The sequence below is a fragment of the Spermophilus citellus genome, assembly GCF_964194105.1.
Source record: "Spermophilus citellus genome assembly, chromosome: 5".
In the NCBI taxonomy this organism is placed as follows: domain Eukaryota; kingdom Metazoa; phylum Chordata; class Mammalia; order Rodentia; family Sciuridae; genus Spermophilus; species Spermophilus citellus.
The window spans coordinates 94,269,770-94,284,339 of NC_138186.1; positions in this window are offsets into that span (position 1 = coordinate 94,269,770).

Consider the following 14,570-nt stretch of genomic DNA (forward strand, 5'->3'; position numbering starts at 1 on the left):
CAAATTAAACTCTGTTCCACAAATAACTTCATGAATTTTTATTGTTTAACTGGGCAGACATATTTCTATGTGCAAAGGGAAAAAAGAGAGCACTCCATTTTTGAAGGGGAAGAAGCATAAATGATAAGGTTCACAGCTACGAAATACATATAATTCTTTTCAAAATGCAGCCTCCTTAAAGACAGTGTTCTGGTCAATCTCCAGCATCTTGGATTGCCAAGAAAAAACATCCTCCACATGCCCAGTTAAAATTGCATCCTATCTACCTCTTCTCATCTTACTGGTTTTACTTAAATGTTCTATCATGGATTCTTTCCCAAGTTGTTAAATGCTCTTAGAAAACCTGGTAATTGATGACTTTAATAATTTGCTTATTAATCATTGTGCAGACTGTTTTCTATTTTTCTAAGTACTGCAATGGCTTAACAATTATTATAAATAAAAGTGTCACAGAGCTGTATGTACATTAAAATATTTGTCAAGCAGCTGTTTTAATTTTTAAAGAAATTTTTCTTTCAGTGTAAAACTAATGTTTCTTATCTCTTTAAAAAAGCTTTTATTTTTCCAAAAAAAGGTCCATTCTTCATGCAGAAGTAGATAAATATGTTTATATGATATAAAATTGATTGGCTATAGATAAGCATTTTTTTCCTTAGTCTGGATTTTAAACTCTCTCATGAGAGTAAACTGATACCAGATCTACTTGGATTAATTATGAGATGATAAATTTCTAGAAATATAATATTCATTTACAGATCTATTTATTAATATTTCAATATCAGCTTTATGTTCTCCACCAGTCTGAAATATTATATTTGATTTAGTATTTAAATGTTGATATTTTGTTATTTTTTTAAAGAAATATTTGTGATTGAAAAGGAAAGCAAGAGCTATCCTGGGAAAAACTTTGATGCCCCAAACTCTAAGAAAGTGCCTTTGTTTTTGAAAGGATCATGCATTTAACTTTTGCATTGAAAAAAATTTCCCTGAATGAAGGCTGCTAAATACAGAATACATTTGTCTATAATCTCACAATAATGGGTGAAAATCTGAGGACATTTTGTTTGAACATAGGGCTAAACATAGGGTCTGCTTTGAAATTCTCCTCCTATATTTGGGCATGAACTTTTTGCTAGATAATCAAGCATCATCTCTTTTTCTTTGACTTTCTGTTTCTCTCTCTCTCTCTCTCTCTCTCTCTCTCTCTCTCTCACACACACACACACACACACACACACACCATAGTCATGTTTTCCTAGTGAACTTTTACTTTAAAAAATTTGCCAGTGCGCAAGTAAAAGACATTTCAACCCTAGGCTATTCAGACTGAAAAGGTACGATTTAAAGCAGATATTGCAGAACCAAATTTCATCTTTAATTTTTTTCCCACTGTTGGCTAAAATAACTTTTAAATGTATTGAGATAACCACCTGGAAAACTGAAATATTAATTCACACATCCAAAAAGACATTTCTTAAAGAGGACCATTTTAAAGTGCTGTTTTCATTAAAGAGAAAAAGACTCATTTAATGGAGAATATTTTCTGCTTGAACAATGAAGACATGAAAAGTTACATACCTAAGGGTTTTCCTTTCATAATCATTACTATGGGAAGACCTTCGGAGAGAAATTACCCAAGCTTCCTGAGGGCAGTGACCACTGTGAAGAATTTGGTTTTGTATGGTGCCCAGGCCAGAGTCTGTGCACACAATTGGCATGGGGGAATGTGTGCACCAGGGAAGTCTGATTCTCCTGCTTTCCATCTGTGGATGTCTGTTATTTGGGGACAGTGACTAACACTATATTTTCTTAACCGAATATGGACAGAGAATGTGTTTAGATTGTATTGTGTGTCATCCCCTTTGCTATTGAACAAACCCAAGGGCAGGGAGTAGGGGCTGGCTTTTTCTGGATGGGTCTAATGTGTTCAGCTGTTATCACACTTTGCTGATTGTAATCACTCATTTTATGGTTTCTTTTCCAGCTGCTCCAAAAGTTCATTGCATTGTCTTCTAGGTTTATTTTTAATATCCTGTAATTCAAAGATCTAAGCAAGAAGACTTGAAATAGAAATCCATGCCCTGATTCTCCACCCCCCCCTTTTTTTTGTCTGAAGGGGAAGAAGGGATTTAAGATTTGGACACATTCCTCAAAATCCTTTCTGGAGAAATGTGTTCTTTTCTGTAGGAAAGGAGCCAGCTAGGAACACATCCACAGGCTTCTTCAATTGATAGAAGACTTGGGAAGCAATCCTATGTAAATATACAAACACTTTTAAATTCAAAAAATTCTTCCTTCAGAGCATTTAGAATTAAAACATTTCCTTTTGAGAGTGGTAGCAGAACAGTAGTACTCTGTTGGCATTTGGGGATTTCTAGATTCCCTAAATCAAGTATTTACTCTAAACCCAGTTTTTCCAAAACTTACTTAGTAGAGGTTAAGAGTGTACAGCTCTGTAAATTGTAGAGCACTTTCATGCTTAGGAAACTGCGAGGCAGAGGGTTCCCCAACTGGTATCTCTGAAAATATCTCAATTTACATTTTAAAATCCACTTATTTCAGGGGAAGGATATGCTATCAGTTTTCTTTGTTCTCCCTACCCACCAGCAGTTTAATCTTTTGGGAAGTTGGATCTGATAGATGACTTGGCCAGAGTTATCTACATGTCTACATTTTCCGCTACATAGCAGCAGCTCCCTTCAGTCATTTAAAAAGTCCTTTAATGGCCCATACATGGTGGGGGGTTGGGGGGGTTACCTATAAATCAGAAGGATCCAGTTTCTTGATTGCAGTGAGGCGTAGTTTTACTGTCCGCTGTCACCACAGCTGTCAGCAGGATGCCTTAAACATCCTAATTGTCACCAGGGATCAGATTGTTCCTTAACTAATTGTTTAGATCAGCTAATCTACATTCATCATCTGCAAAGGGCAAGCAGACTCAAGCATCCTGCAATTTAGATTAAACTCCTATCCTGAGTCTAAACACAGTTGTTTTGGTGACCGAGGGTCAGGGGACCAAAAGGCTTACCTGCAGGTTGAACAAGAGTGTAGTTTGTACTTTGAGGATTTGTGTTAGCCTCCAAGCTTACAAGCCCAGAGCACCTGCCTGTGTCCCACTCAAACAACTGTAAATGGGTAAAAGGTCCCATTTCATTGATTATAATATGCCAAGAACCCAAACAGAGCAGGCAGCCAGGATCATGCCCAAGACAATTCTTGGGTATGCATCGTATGGGTTTGGGCGGGGGACATATTCTTTATGATACAAATGTGCTGAGCAATTTGAGTGATTCATAAGCCTTCCTTGAGTTAAACTTCTAAAAACATGTCAACAGCAGTGTTGTAGTGAAGCAGCAAATGTGACATACACATTCTATATTAGAACACAGCATCCCTTCCTAGAATCTGTTTTATTTGGCTTACCAAAACCAATTAGTTAACTTATTATTTTAGACTCTGGAGTTGTTTTTTTCTTGCATTCATTTACTCGTTCTTCCATTCAATAAAATTTATTTCAAATCCACATGAGCCAGGCAAAAGTTTTCAAGCCTTCGAAATGCAATCAATTTAGAATGAGTCAACCCCTTACATTTATATAATTCTTATTATAAACAAGATCTTCTCCTGAGAAATGAATAGGGGAAGAAAGACAGATGGATCTATGATAGATGACAAACAAGTTATAGCAGTTCTGAAAGAGAAATGCAACTATTTCTTAAGATGCTATAAGGAAAAGGGCCCTTGGATTTTTTAAAAATAGAAGTTTGAAAAAAAAAAACATACAGCACTCTTATCTCCTTCTTTCAAATTTAGAATAGATCCTATGAATTTGCAGTAAAGAACCCTATTAGTTTTGTTTAGGCTAGTCTTGCCTCAACTTAAAATGAAAACTGGTATACCTATTAATACCTGAAAGAATCAGGGTACTGTGGAACAGACTCTGATAAAATAGAAAAACAAGTACAATTGCTGAATAGAAAGAATAGCCAGGATTTTTCATATCTTAATAAAGGCATCATTTTAAGCATTTTACATGTATTAACTCACTTAATCACAACTGCCCTATGATGTAGTTACTCTTGTTCCCACTGTGTGGGGAAACTGATTTACAGAGAGGTCGAGTGATTTACACAGGATCGCGGATTATGCTGGTGGATCAGCACAGAATAGAAAGAAACATGGGAAAATGTTTTAGAGGATATAAGCTTTAAAATGAGAATTAAAGGTAGGCAGGAGCAGAGAGGGCTTGTTGCACAGAGGCAGGAAGACAGGCACAGATTTTAGATACTAGACATATCTGTGAAATTGTGTTGGAGAGGCCCAGAGGCCCAGAGTGGGCAGATGAGAAATGAGAGCAAAACGGCTGATGGACACGGAGGCAGCTACAGTAAATGATATTGGGGCACACTTTCAGCACTGGCCCTTGATTCTGTCACTTTTACCTATAACACTGACTAAAAGAATTTAGCAAATCCGTAGACTGCTTTTCTTCCTTTCCCCTGCCCAGTGACTCCTGTCACTTTTTAAATGATAAAAGTGGTATGTATGCATTGTAGAAAATATGAAAAACATAACACACACATACGGCAAAGGAAAAGAAAACTAGAACACTTCTAATTCTACCTCCTCAAGGTAACCACTTTCAACCTCTAGCATATGTAATCTCAGACTTTTAAAATAAGAAAATGCACTCATAATGTACAAAGGGATTTATCATTTCCTTCCCCTCCACACAGCTTAGTTTGGAGCAGTAAACTTTTCTCATATTTTTATCTATCACCATTTTAATGAATACCTGAAAATGAGTTTTTTTTTAATTGAATTGATCTGCTGTTGATAGCAGATGTGTCTTTTCCTCAATTTGAGATTATTTCTTCAATATAATGTCACAAAAACCGACTCATTAAATCGCAGTGTGCCTGTTTATATGTAAATACATATAAATACATACAGGTACAGATGCTCCTGTACTTCCAAACTTGATTTACCAGCTTTCATGACAGAACAAAGCAGAGCCTCACTGCAAAGGCAGGTCACCTCTGCTGGCCACCAATAGGTGGCGATGGCTGCCACTTGGATGTTGTCCCTTGCACTTAAGAATGAGTTGATTTAAAGCAGCTTTTAAATCATTCTTAAGTTAACCTTTTAAGTTAATTCATTCTTACGTTGACAAGTAAAAATCAGGTTGATAAGTAAAAATTGTATTTACTGTTGGGTTTCTATTTCTTTGGTTGCTAAGAAAAATGAACAGTTCTTTTTATCTTGTTCTCTACTGCTTTTGTAAATTGTTTATTGATTCCTATGTCCATTCTTTTTCTATTGGGGTATTTATTTTTTAAATATTATTTATAAATTAGCTTTTAATTTAATGATATTAATCTCTACATATTTGGTAAATATTATCCCAGGTTTTTATTGGTCTTTTATTTGATAAAGGAGATATATACAAGTTTTTAAAATTATATTACCTTTTCTATTTTATTCCTTGTAATTTGTTTACTTTCGTGCTTAAAAGGGCTTTCTTTAACTCAAGATCGGAAAAATATCCCTCTACCTTTCTTTGTAAAAAAATACTTAACTTTTTATACCTCTGTTGTTTCAGTATATGATGTTGGATAAGAAATTTGACATTATTTTTTTCCCAAAAGCTAACCAATTGTTTCTGTACCATCTTAAAAACAATTCCACCTATTTTTCATGATCAGAAATGCCAACCTTTGCCTATAATAAAATCTTATATATATCTACTGTCAGTTTTCATTCTCTTCCACTGAAATATATCTAATTACTGGAGCTGCCCTGTTTCAATAGTATACCTTAATACAACACAGTGCTGGTCCGCCTCAAAATTTATTATTTTTATTCTTTTAAGATATTTTATTGGTTTTGATTTTTAAATCACTACATTAACACATGCTTCTTATAACAAAGAGGGTTGCATGGTGAATACATAAAGTTAGTAATTTCCCTCCCCTGCTAGTCCTTATGAAAACATGGTTTATAGCTTAATGATAATACGACTTTTATACTTTTGTCTATGTTCTTATGATCAAGTAATAATAATAAGTTATAGGAAGGAAAATATTTATCAAGTGTGAGCTCTCCCTGAAGAATTTTGTTTTGTATAAAAAGCCTATAAGGTAGACATCATTATCATCAATTGCAGAGGAGTAGTGGAGTCAGTGATAGTCTAGTCATTTACTCAGGTCACATACTAAGTGGTGGAACCTGGATTCAAAACACACAGGCTGGTCCTAGAGCCTGAGTTCTGCCTTATGCCTTCCTTTTCCACTCCTTCCTTTTTCTGTTAAAAACATAGGATTATGGGCTGGGGTTGTGGCTCAGTAGTGGAACGCTTGCCTTGCACATGTGAGGCACTGGGTTTGATTTTCAGCACCACATAAAAATAAATAAATAAATAGACAGATAAGTAAATAAAATAAAGCTATTGTGAAAAGAACACATAAGCTTATACTGTACGTATTTATTGAAACCTGCCTTCTTTATTTAAAGTATATCATGTCCTTCCCAAGTTAATATACTATATACCATTTTTTATTCTTCAGCATATCAGATAGCTGCCCGGTTTTCTACAGTATGGTATAACCTAATTTAACCATTCTGATTTTTATAGATGTTCAGGTTGTTCTTACTTCTTGGCCACTACAAATAATGCTGATATTAACATTTCTATAGAGAATCTTTCATACTGGTAATTTTATTTCTGGCAAATAATTTCTCAGAAGTGATATTGCTGGATCTAAAGACATACATGATTTTATGTTTTATTTACTACCAGATAATTTTTTTTCACGATGAGTATATTAATGAATACTCCCACATACAAAACTTTCCCATAAACCCTGCTTTCATTCTCTTTCCCTTATGGAAGACTCACACATGTCCAGACATGTGCTCAGCCCTGGGATGCAGGATATAGTGGTGCTCATAGTAGATGTGCATCTTGCTCTCAAGGGGTGACAGCTTTGGCTCATACTAGACACCATTTGTTATTCTCTATTCCCCTGATTCACCACAGCAGAACACATAGAGAACACACCACAGTAAACAACTGAAGGGTGACTATAGGACATTGGTGCCATTCCTACCTAAATCTTTCTTTGCATAAATCATCTTCTCTTCCAAGAGTCCTTTGCCACATCTCCAAGATCCATGATCTCACAAGACATCAGAAATGAGTTTCCAAGTGAAGGATGATTTTCACTTCTGTTTCATGACTTTCCTTTCAGATTCCACCCAGGGAACCTCCTTGACAACAATGAGAACATCAGCAACAAGTGGGACCTTAGTGCATTTTAGTCCACTTTATATTACTATAATGAAATACCTGAGGCTGGGTCACTGTAAGGCAAAAAGGTTTATTTAGCAGTTCTGGAGGTTCAGGGACATGACACTAGTGCCAGCTCAGCTCTGTTAAGAATCTGTGGCAGATGGTATCACAATGGCAGCAGCCTGTACTAGAGGGAGAGATCACATCACTAGATGCATTGCCAAAGAGGCTGTGTGTGTGGCCAGGCTTGTTTCTTTATAATCACCCTTTTGTGATAAAAGAAGTAGGTTTTCACAAAAACTATCTTAATCCCTTTTAAGAGCACACCTCCAATGACCTAAGGACGTCCACTAAAGGCCCCACGTCTTAAAGATCTCACCATATTTTATCCTTGCCACACTGGGGAAGTAAACTTCCAACACTTAAACCTCTGGGGAACATCCCCATCTAAACCATAGCAAATTCATCTTCCCTCTTTCCTCCTTCCTTTCCTCCCTCCCTTCCTTCCTTCCTTCTTCCTTCCTTCTTTCTTCCCTTGCTTCTTTCCCTACTTTCTTCCTACCTCTCTCTCTCCTTCTCTCCCTTTCTTCCTCCTTCTTTCCTAAAAATGAAGAAATATTTTTCTCAGATGTCATTATGAATACTATCTAGAGATCCATTTCAAACAGCAATTAAAGTGGTTTTTTCCCTTTCTTTTCTTATGTGAATCTTGTATGGCAATCTTGTATTGCCATGATTGCACTATAAGCTGGTACAGTCAGATTTACATGCAATCTCATGATGCCCAATCCACTTTTGTCTGTGTGATCTCAGGGCATCATATTTACTTTGACTTTCCTAAACGGTTTTAGTAAGTATGATAACTAATCTAAGTGGTTCACTTAACGTTCTAGAAAATACATAAGTTCTGCCTCTTTAAAAGAAGATGTAGCAAAGGCCATTTTGGTTTACTTAATTCAGAGGAGATTGGGGGTGGGATTCTTCCCATCAATAGTGGCCTATCTGAATTGACTGTATACATCCTTTAAGACTCAGATCAGAGGTCACTATCCAAATGAAGCCTTTTGACCTACTGTGATTTTTTTCTTTCATTTTGGCCTTTGCCACAAAGTATTAATTATCTATTGATTTGTCTCCTTCAATTCTTAATTATAGCTATTTGAGGGCAGAGACATTTCTCAGTCATCTTTGAATCCTAGAATGTACAATATTCCTAGTGTAGAGTGAACACAGAGAATGTTTTTTGAGTGAATGGTGGATGGATAGACAGATGAAGAGCCATTACCTTTTCTAACTTCCTCCATGAAGTTAGCTTTGAGACTATTTAAATGGAGGAGCTGTGACCAGGCTGCCTTGATATGTTCATCTACTATATCACATCAAAGAATAAAGGGATGTGCTAAAAATCCAGTGTGCTTACAAGTGTAGCCAACCACCCAGTCAGGAGCAGTGCATCTTTTCACTATCTCGTGGACAGAGAAATTCACCATGTTCACCCCACCTGAGCTATAATATCCCCACACAAGCCAGGCACAGTGGTGCATACCTGTAATCCCAGAGGCCCCGGGAGCTGAGGCAGGAAGATTGCAAGTTCAAAACCAGCTTCAGTAACTTAGCAAGATCCTAAGCAACATAGCGAGACTCTGCTTCAAAATAAAAAATATTAAAAAAGACTGGGGATGTGGCTTAGTTGTCAAGCGCCCCTGAATTCAATCGCTGGTACAAAAGAAAAAAAAAATCCCAACATCAATAGTTTCATGCAGTATTATTCAGTTCAGATTTGTCAATGCTTTAATTGGTGAGTGGATTATTCTGAGCTTTACTGATTTGGGACACTAAGCCTTGGGTGGGTGGTGGGGGGGAAGTACCAGGCAATTTGAAAAAAAATTTACACCAAGGGTGGCTTTGTTTTTTATTCCAAACCAGGAAGTAAACAGGCTAAAAGTTAATTAAAATCTCTACACTTTCAGTATCTTTAATATTTCTATTTGCATCATCTTCTCTTTACCCTCAAAGAGCAGTGTTGTCTAGTGGTTAAGACCAAGAGTTCTCAAGACAGCCTGCTGAGTTCAACTCCCAGCTTACCGTCTTGGAAAAGGCATTCACCCAGCTGGCAAAGGTGCACCACCTCAGGGGAAGCCATTCACAGAGAATACGACATGGGTTGCTGCACGGACAGCATTTTAGACCATTTAACCCTAATGGGTAGCATTCACTAAATAAACAAATACAGTCATCACTGTCTTCCCAGTACCCTATTAGTACGTGTTATTAAGAGTATGTCAAAGATGGTCTGTTATGTTCCAAGATGGCTAAGTGGCTTGTTCAAAGTTAAAACAGGTAGTGAGAGCAGGTTGCTACTTCCCAATCTCCAGGCTCCCGTGCTGGGGTATTTATTTCCACCTTTATTATCATGAACACCCTGTCTTTGAAGATATTTGTTCTGTTTTATTTAGTGTCGTTGTTAGTTTTGTTTTTCTTTTTGCTTTTATGGAAATGGTTTGAACATGAAGCGTGGAATAGGAATTTACAATGATCCATGAAAAAATAAAACTAATCACCATCATGGCACAATACCAATTTGGTATCTTGATGTTGATTACCACTAGATCCACACAAAATTCTCTTAGCATCCACCATCTCACTCCCCTTGCAATACTTTGTTCAACGCCTTGAAAGTTCTAGTCATTATTAGGTGATAATTCCCTTGAGAACAAGGACTATGCCTTATTCATCTTTGAATTCCATCCAGGGGCTTACAATTGTGTTTCATATAGTAGATGCTCAATAAATGTTTGTTACATAAAATAAATAGAAACTTATTATTTAGTAAGGAATTCACACTTCCATTATTTCCTGTTCTCAGGTTGTAAGGACAGAATCTGACTGACTCTAAAAGGGGGCATTTTTATTATAAGCTAGTAAGCTTTTATGGCAATACTAGCTCACAACTTAAAGGGCAAGTATAGCAATTTGTTTATTCAGAGTATAAACTGTGAACTAAAGTCTCCTTTAAATGTTCTGAAATTTTTTAGTTGAGTTTGAGACTAATGCAAAATACAGCTATCATCTTAGAAGATGAGCAGCATTTGTATTACTTAAACTTAAGTATTGGTTTAAGGGAGGGAAGTCTGGTTATTTGGGAAAAGGAAATACATAATCTTTTTGAAAAATAAGAAGATGTATCTCATAATTGTTGTAAATGAGTCTTACTTTATATCCATGCTACTAATTAATCCTACAATACTGAATTATCAAGGTAAGTAAAAACCAAATTCATATTCTAAATAACTGGGTTAGAATGAATTTTTCTAACATGCATTCCAGTGAACATTTTAATAACTAAAATTAATCTCAACAAAGGGATTAATATTGGTAACACTACCAACATCACAACTTTTGTATCTATGAGGCTGGAAGTTAATAGCTATATTTCAATAAGGAAACACTTCTGGGTAACTAATGTGTTTCATAAATAAATTCACTGGTCTTAAAAGGATAAATAAAAGATATATATAATATATATATATATATATATATATATATATATATATATATATACACATAGTAGTTGGACATTTGTTTATTTATTTTATTTTTATGTGGTGCTGAGGATTGAACCCAGGGCCTTGTACATGGTAGAGGAGCACTCTACCACTGAGCCACAACCTTAGCCCCTAAAAGAAATATTTAAAAATAAAAAATGCTTATCTTTCTTAAATAATATCATGCATGCACTAAAATGCCTTCATGACTGGGTTTTGGTGGTGCATGCCTGTAATCCCAGTGACTGGTAGGTTGGGGCAGGAAGATCACAAGTTCAAGGCCAGCCTCAACACTTAGTGAGGCCTTGTCTCAATTTTTTTTTAAAAAAAGGGCTGGGGGATGTATGTAGCTCAGTGGTAAAGTAAGGGCCCCTGAGTTTAATCCATAATACAAAAAAAAAAAAAAAAGCGCACCTAAATGCATTGAGATATTCCTGAGAGCCACCTCTTTTAGTGTGTCTATGATTGCCAAGGTTTGCATATTTCTTTTTATGTCAGTGTGCTTCCCATGAAAATCAGTAGACATCTTCTTCAGGCAATCATTGATTCTTGCCATTTCTCTTTAATGTTAAGTCCTACAAGCTGTTGGGAATAAATAACCATGCCTATTTCTTGGCATGAAAATGTCTATTCATTCACCAAATATTCAATTTCACTCCTACCATTAGCAGATTTTCTTTATGAGTGAAAAGGTAGCTTCCACGTCTCTTTAACTTCAGCTGCATCCCAGCTGTGTTTATTAAACAGAGATTTCAGAGATTTCACATTTGTTTTCTGTTCCATCATTTTCCCCATCTGGTTTTTTGCCCCATGTCTTAGTGAACATATCCATATTTTTACTGACAGTGGAATATATATATCCATCCCTGATGATAGTAGTTAACATTCCTTTAAAAGCTTACATTTCACCTCCATTCCCTTGTTCACATTTCAACTATGTGAAATTGGGTGATTTGAAACAATTTTAGCAGCTTCTCACTCAAATATAATCCCTTACAACTTGTGATAGTTTTGAATTCTTGGCAACCATTTTCTATGGCACTAAGCATCTTTGTAAAGGAAGGATCATTAAGAATTATAAGCACAGAGTAGTGCCTTGAAGAACAAAGAGGACACGTTTTACTTCAAGAAGAATAAAATTGAATTTCACAGTCATCTGCCAGGATTTCTCCAGGTGGAAATAGGATGAGGGTGGAGAAAACATACCTCAATGTTTGAGAAGCCCAGGAGCTTTCCTGGGTTGGGCATTCTTTATCTTATGAATGTAAAGATCCTAATACCTCGTTTTTTCAGTTACTATTAGTATCCTTGCATTGTCTTTTCTTTTAAGCTTTCCCAGTTAGGAGAATAAATCAAATTCTCTCTTTGAATATTACCCTGAAATTCAAGTTAATCATAGATAAGAAAAGAACTTTGTTTCATTTGTGCCAACAAGAGATTTGTACAAAATATTCCATAGAATTTAAACTATTTGTAAATCTGTAATTTTTTAGAATTAAACAATATTTCTTTAATAGTTGTTGAATAGAATATGGTAATTTATTTCTGAAAACTTATGTTAACAAATTCATTCTAAAAGAAAAAAATACCTAAACTATTAAATCCAATTTAACCATATTTTGTTTTTATTTTTACATTTTCAACACACCTAAAATTTTAATGGTCCATAGTATAAAGCAGTGGTTGAGACTGAGCAGCAAAGGCCTGGGTTCAAATCCCAGCTCTGCACTTAGATACTTGATTTTTGACAAATTATTCAACCTTTCTGGGCCTCAGATTCCTTTTCTAAAATGGGGCTGTAAGAATGGAACCACCATTTGACCCAGCTATTCCCCTTCTTGGTCTATTCCCTAAAGACCTAAAAAGAGCATGCTACAGGGACACTGCTACATCGATGTTCATAGCAGCACAATTCATGATAGCAAGATTGTGGAACCAACCTAGATGCCCTTCAATAGATGAATGGATAAAAAAAATGTGGCATTTATACACAATGGAGTATTACTCTGCATTAAAAAATGACAAAATCATAGAATTTGGAGGGAAATGGATGGCATTAGAGCAGATTATGCTAAGTGAAGCTAGCCAATCCTTAAAAAACAAATGCCAAATGACTGCTTTGATATAAGGGGAGTAACCAAGGACAGGGTAGGGACGAAGAGCTTGAGAAGAAGATTAACATTAAACAGGGATGAGAGGTGGGAGGGAAAGGGAGTGAGAAGGGAAATCACATGGAAATGGAAGGTGATCCTCAGGGTTTTACAAAATTACATATAAGAAGAAATGAGGGGTAAGAGAAGAATAATACAAGTGGAAGAAATGATTTACAGTAGAGTGGGTAGAGAGAGAAATGGGGAGGGGAGGGGAGGGGAGGGGGGATAGTAGAGAATAGGATAGACAGCAGAATACATCAGACACTAGAATGGCAATATGTAAATCAATGGAAGTGTAAATGATGTGATAAAGCAATCTGTATACGGGGTAAAAATGGGAGTTCATAACCCACTTGAATCAAACTGTGAAATATGATATATTAAGAACTATGTAATGTTTTGAACGACCAACAATAAAAAAAATAAAAAAAATAAAATGGGGCTGTAAAATATGTATATAACAATACATATTTTGTGCTGGTTTAAGGGTTAAATTAGTAAAACAAGGTTAGATTCTTAGTGCCCAGCACAGAGCAATTTTCTGTCACCAGAAGCTTTTCTTTATTTGTGGCAACAGCTATAGCATCTACCAACCTATAGCATGGTTTACATAAGTCAGTGGTTAATAGGCATATATTTTGGTCCAGAAAAACATAATTTCTGTTCTGATCCAAGAAACATTTACTGAACACCATGTGTTTAGTACTGTAAGACAGAAAGAAATGATTTATACAGAAATTAAACCAAACTTTAGGTACCCATAGATTTTCTGAATAATAATAAATTATTATTTCTTAAATTATTATTTAAGAAAATAAATTATTATTTCTTAGGTAAACTAAGAAACAGTAAATGAATTTTGTGAAAGAAAGAAAGGTCAACTAAATTATCCTATAACAGTGAAAAGTGATGCAAAGATTATGCCTATAATACAGTAAATGGTAATGATATGAACTAAAGCAATGGTCTAATTGTTACTGCGAGATGTGAACTCGTTTGAAGAGAGGCAAAATGTCAAAGAGATAGAACTACATTTAACAGAAAATTTGGAAAAAAACAACAACAACAGCTTTCAGTCATGGAGAGTGTGGTTTGATGACACTTTGGCTTGAGTTTAATGCTCTCACTGACATCTCTGGCACATTTCAGAGTTCACTGTAAGCCTCAGACACCGTATTTGTTGGCAAAGGACTCTCTCTGCCTCACCCTTGTATGTGCTTTACAGAAGGGGGCATGCCCAGGGGAGGAGACACAGGGCCAGTGAATGGACTTGGTGACTAGAACTTTCTCTAATAAGTAGAGGAGCAGACAGCCAGGAACAAAGTGGAGGAAGAACTGATTCCCTGGTTATAGAAATCCCTTACCAAGAGAAGTGCTATGGACCTCACCTTGGGTTTCCACGAATTCATTTCTTTGCACCATAGCATTTATACTTGTTGGGCCTCAGTTTCCTCATATATAAAATGCATATTTAATATTTAATCAGGAATTTCTAAAGTATTCAGTATTCTTGTTTTTCAAAATCCATTTCTAGAAAGCTACTGTTACCACTTTAATGGCTGGCCCATTAAAGTCATCAAG